Source organism: Alexandromys fortis, unplaced genomic scaffold, assembly GCF_014885135.2.
Source record: "Alexandromys fortis isolate MF-2015 unplaced genomic scaffold, M_Fortis_MF-2015_v1.1 scaffold_347, whole genome shotgun sequence".
NCBI classification, from domain to species: Eukaryota; Metazoa; Chordata; class Mammalia; order Rodentia; family Cricetidae; genus Alexandromys; species Alexandromys fortis.
Genome location: NW_026068236.1, coordinates 664614 through 670798, shown reverse-complemented (window position 1 = coordinate 670798; position 6185 = coordinate 664614). Strand labels below are relative to the sequence as shown.

General features: G+C 39.3%; 1 long non-coding RNA gene across 1 annotated transcript; it reads left to right on the top strand.

Annotated features, from left to right (window-relative positions):
* Positions 1-11: 11 nt before the first annotated feature.
* Positions 12-6178, top strand: LOC126493856 (uncharacterized). Its single transcript, XR_007589892.1, has 3 exons — positions 12-1898; positions 5028-5114; positions 6016-6178. It is a non-coding gene; the product is annotated as an uncharacterized lncRNA (long non-coding RNA).
* Positions 6179-6185: the final 7 nt, after the last annotated feature.

The following is a 6185-nucleotide window of genomic DNA, read 5'->3' as shown; positions in this document are numbered from 1 at the left end:
CCAAAGAGCAATCAGGGTTCCCTGCCCTGTGGGAAGTCCGAGGACCGCCCACCTCCATCCAGGTCTAGTAAGGTGAGCATCCAAACTGCCTAGGCTCCCACAAAACCAATAGGTGCAGTAGGATCAAAAACCTATTGCCACTGTTCTTGAGGTCTCAGTAGTCCTCATTGTCTGCTATGTTCAGCAAGACCAGTTTTTGAGACAGGGTTTCTCCGTAGCTTTTTGGTTCCTGTCCTGGAACTAGCTCTTCTAGACCAGCCTGGCCTCGAACTCACAGATATTTTTAATTCTGGAAAATTTTTATAAACATTGATGATGAAGGAACAATATAGCGGTGTATGAGCTGATACCAAGAAGAGATAAAGGACATAAACTCTTTGATTGTGAGAGGTTCTTCAGAAATATTACAGAAAAACTGACTAGTGAAATAACTTTTATTTGTGGAAAACAAGTTGTCATTTGGTAAAAAGTGTTTGCTTAAACTTGAACAAATGTTTCAGTCTTCTCATCTGACTAAACTATTGCTTGTTTTAGTAGTTCATATAAGAAGAGTCTGCAGTTAAAATATTTCTTTGGCACTAAGGTGAATCCACAGGAGGGCAGCATCTTCTCAGAGACCCAGAGGCAATTTCTCACAAGGTTCTTTGTGTCTGTGTGTTGTGGGTGTGGCTAGAGGGAAGAAGAGAGATTCTGAGGTAGCTGTGAAAACTAGGACCTTCTTTCTAATTGGATGAACAGCTTGGGTTTTTTTTAAAAACATCTCACAGCAGAAGAATTTCAACTCCCTGAATGCCAGTCCTTTTGTTACTGTTGAAGAGTGAATCTTCAGTGAAAACAATGATGCATCCCTTAAGTGTTTCACTAGTGGTACTCTGGCTTCAACTGAGGGGTGAATTTGACCATTGCTATGGGAACATAACAATACAATATGGGAGGGCATTGCCCTCCCATATTTTAGATGGAAGGTTAGAAATATTGTTCTCATATTGAAACAAAAGCAGGTGGGAGGCCCATGGAAAAGGCATTCTGGGGTATTAGCATCCAGTCCTATTTGTCTGACCTTTGTCTCTCTACCTAGGAGTGAACAGCCAGCAGAAAGTGCAACAGAACCCAGAATCCCTCAGTGTCTCAGAGGGAGCCATGACCTCTCTCAACTGTACTTTCAGTGACCGTAATTTTCAGTACTTCTGGTGGTACAGACAGCATCCCAAGAAAGGCCCCATGTTGCTGGTGTCCATCTCCTCTAATGGTGAAAAGAAAGAAGGCAGATTCACAGTTCAGCTCAACAAAGACAGCCTGCATATTTCCTTGCACATCAGAGACTCCCAGTCCAGTGACTCAGCTGTCTACCTCTGTGCAGGAAACACACAGTACTCCCCAGGCACCTGCAACCTGCACCCAAACTTAGTGGGACGTGTCAAGACCTTAGTTAAAGAACAGATCACAGGGTGCAGAATTCTCTTTTAATCCTATAAGCCATGGTAATTAAGAGCAAGAGTAGAGAAGACTTGATTGATTGGGAAAGTGTGGAAGAGCTCTCACTGGGTTACACCTGATCTGGCTCCAGAGTGCCCTAATCCATCTCTTTTTCTTGGCTACCTTTTCTTTTTTTGGTTGCCCTCTATGTGAATCTTGTCTGAGCCCTTCCCAAGGTTACAAAGCATATGCAAAACTAGTTTGGGAAAAATCTGACAAATTGTATTATTCCTAAATCTTTTATTTGTATTAGGCATTGTTTCTTTGGAGGTCCAGTCAGGTCCAGTTTTGAGGATATGGAAATCAACTTGCTTAGGAGTAATTATGGAGAACAAGAAAAATTCCCTTGGCTTAGGGAAGGTGTCTCAGTCCCTAGAGTTGCTGATTCTTCCTGAATCTGAAAGACTAGCAACATCTTAAAGGTGAGTTGTGTCTTCATCTCACAGACCTGTAGGAACCCACACCCATATTACAACAGGAAAGGATTTTGACATTTTGAAAATAACAAGTCCTAGATGGAAAGATACACTATTGATTTGAGTGAAGTATTTTCCACTCTTCACTTCTCTGATGTTGATGGTTCTACAACAATGTACACACTCTGTATGTGCCTATCTTGTTGGGCTGGAAGACTTGCATGTGGCCTTGAGTCTCACCTCCTGTCATGTCATAAAGCCCACCATCACCTCTACAGCATTGTGATTTGCTTGCTTTTTAAAATATTTCCATTAAAAAGATATTTATTTTGTAATTTTGAAAAACTTGCTTATAAAGTACCTCCTTTCTCTATTGCAATTTCTAATATATTTATTTTGGTTGAGCCTGGCCCAAGCTTACCCTCTCCACCATCTCTCTAGTCCCCATTCTTACTGAAATCTTCTTGCTCCCAGTACCACCCCTACTACTTTCATATCATGTGTTCTGTTATCTTCACACTCATCTTTCCTAAAGTCCTTTCCCTCCTGTGGGCATCTGTCTAGCTTCCTGGGATCTATACATACTCAGAGTCACATGAATACATACAAATAAAATGTGCAAGGTAGGATTTGCATGTGTTTGTTTCTGAAAGTAGCATAACTCAACTATAATATTTTCCAACTGCATCCATTTTCATGCAAATTTTATTATTTATTTTTTCTTAATCAATGAATACTTTTCATATGTATGTGTATATTGCTGCCTTTTTAGTCGACCTGTGCAGATCTTGTCTGTTGGACCTGGGGTTTCAGAACTGGAAAGAATAGGTTGGACTACAGTCTAATGCTGTAGACTACCTTACTTCAGTTTCATTTTACTTTTATACAAAAACATAGCAAAGAAAGCAATGACCCAGTCAAGGTTGTTTGAGGTTAGGAAAACGTGATAAGAAAAACATCTAAATAAACATCTGTAAATCCCTGGTAAATATTAACAGGGCTGTTCTTTCCCAGAACGTTCTCAGTACAGACCAATTTAAACACTATTTCCTGGCATGTACTATAGAGTAGACTGGGAAAGAATCAAAGTAAGGTAGAAGACCATGTCCATATTCATTCAGGGTACACTGACCGGACTGGGTTCTATAGCTATATAAGATGCAAACATGTCTTATAAACCGAGTGTAAATATTTAACATAGTAGGCAGGAAATCATGTCCAAGTACAATCCAGTCAACAAAATGCACTTGAGGGAAAAGGCCTTCTCTCTTTTTCCTGGAGCCTCTCTCACAGTTCCTCAAGGCACTGTTTACCACTTCATTTTTTGACACACACACACACACACACACACACATATATATGTATATATATATATATATATATATATATATATATATATATATATATATATATTCTTCACCAGAATGTCATTATCCATTCTTTTGTTGATGATTATATAGGATGACTTAATTTCCTAGAAATTTTGACTAGAACAGCAACAAACATGGTTGGGCAAGTATCTCTGTAGTCAGATAAAGTATCCTTCAGATATATATCCAGGAATTACATAGCTGGACCCTACAAGAAGTCCTCATTCAGATTTCTGAGAATGCTTCACACTGTTTTCCAGAGTTGTTACATCAGTTTTTCCTTCTACCTAGGGTGAATGAAGACGTCCTATTTCCCAACATCTTTACCAGCATTTGCTGTCATTTGATTATGAGATGATAGTATTCTGAATGGGGTGAGCTGAAGTACCACATTAGATTAACTTCCAGCTTGTTGACAACTAAGAAAGTTCAATGCCTTATTTATCAGCCATTTGCATTTCTTCTTTTGAGAACTCTCTGTTCAGTTCCATAGCTCAATTTTTGTTTGATTATTTTACTGTGTACTAGTTCAACCCCCTGTCAGATGAATAGTTCAGAAGATTTTCTCTCATTTGTAGTTTATCCCTTTGATCGGTTAGCTGTCTCATTTGTTGCCTTCCTGTATTTATGCTCATTAATTTATGTATTTTGAGATAAGATTTTATTTTGGAGCTTACAATGGCCTAAAGTTCATGATCTTCCTGATTTAGCATCCTGAGTTCTGGGATTACAGGTTTGTGCCACCATAAGTATCTCAATTTATTACTTTGTAAGGTAAAGTACTGTAAAGGTCACCTCACTTAGCATGTTCACCATGGTGCTCTCTGAAGCTTCATTCAATGGTTCTGGTTTTTATCAATCATGAATACATGAAATATTTCATATGATAACAACAGATCACCTTACAGTGGGTTATATACTTCTGTTTCTTTAGTCTCTTAAGATATGTGGATGTCATATTTGGAACACAGTGATGAAATAGAACTGCAAAGTGAAGAAAGGAGTCATCAAAACTGTCTCGAGAAAGTTGTTAGTTAGAATCTGTTTTAGTTATATCTCTCACTTCATTGTTTTTCTCAGCTGCAATCATGCTCCTCAGACAACTAACTATATGATTGATGAGCTAAAGGAAGGATCAGTGTTCAGAGTGTGAGAACTGGCCAAAGCAATAACAAGAATATCTTATATGGGCAGAGAGAGCAAAGAGAGGGTTTGTGTCACTGTCAATGTAGGTAGCTTTGAGTAAGACTCAATTCCTGCTCTGAATCTTGTTGTATGTGCACTAAGTGAGTCATAGAGGTGTGGTGAGCAACAGTCAAAGTCATTGAGACTTTCAAACCAGACAGGAAATAGAGCACAAAATGATACCAGGATTTTTTCCCCATCCCCCATACAAAAGGTGCCTCAAAGTATTCCAGACATCAGTGGAATTTGTCCTCAAGAACAAAGACCTGCAGAGATGGGTTCTCTCACACCCATTGACTGACTTTAGATGCATGAATGTGAGGAAAGGTGAAGACAGTGTAGACCTTATTACCACATTCCTCTCTGGTTCCTGGGAACTGTGGATTTTATCTGATGTGAGTGCTAAGTTCAGAAAAAATGTCTGATATATTAAGTTCCTGCATAAGATGTTATATTGAATTATATTGATATGGTGTTAAACCTTATTCAGGCAAAAAATGGAAATCTTGATTTCTAGAAACTCACTCAGAAGGAAACTGTGTCTAAGACCTGTCTCACGACCTCTTATATTCCTCTCTAGGGCTTCAATTAAAGGTGTGTGCCACTGGGATTAAAGGCATATACCATCCAATTTCTATGGCAACTAGGGTGGCTACTAGGATTAAAGGTGTGTGTCATTGTGGCTACTATGATTAAAGGTGCATATCATTGTGGCTATTGCAATTAAAAGTGTATGTCAATGTGGCTAATGGTATTAAAGGTGTGTGTTACCATAATCTGGTCTGTAAAGCTAAGCAGTGGGACTGTTTCACTCTCAGATTTTCAGGCAGTCTCCATTTATTAAAATATAACTTTAGTGGCATTACATTTCCCCTTTTTGTCTAAAAAAGGGCTATAACTAATGTAAGAAACTATATACAATTAATACAATGACTATATATCATATATACAAGCAATAAATACGTCAACAATGTCTAGTCCATTTGTATTTGACAAATTTAGAGAAAATATTTTGTATCTATCTTATCTTGGTGAGTCCAAAATCTTATACCTAATTCACTTTCTATCATAATTTACTTTCTGTGTCTGGTAAACTATAACTATCTAATCTTGAACTCCCTCAGAGACCCAAGAAGAAAATAATATTAACTGAGTAAGCAAGCAACTTCCAAAAAATATGAGTAATGACAGAAACCGCTGGCTGCCTGGACAATCTCCCAAAGTTCCTTTGCAATGTTAGGGCATGCATATTCAGGTTACAAGCCTAGCATATTTGACAGACTATTTTGGGATAAGGGGGGACAGGGAGAGAAAAGTAAGAAGGGGAGGATTGGGGGAACTTGGGGAAACAGGAAGATTGGGATAAAGGAAGGTCGGATAGGGGAGCAGGGAAGCACATATCTTAGTTAAAAGAGCCACCTTAGTGTTGGCAAGAGACTTGAACCTAGAGTGGCTCCCAGGAGCCCAAGGCGATGTCCCCAGTTAGTCCCTTGGGAAACTGAGGATAGGGAACCTGAACTGACCCTATCCTATAGCATTACTGACGAATATCTTTCATATCACCATAGAACCTTCATCTGGTGATGGATGGAGATAGAGACAGAGACCCACACTGGAGCACTGGACTGAGCTCCCAAGGTCCCAATGAGAAGCAGATGGAGGGAGAACACGAGCAAGGATGTCAGGACCACGGGGGGTGCACCCACCCACTGAGACAGTGGGGCTGATCTATTGGGAG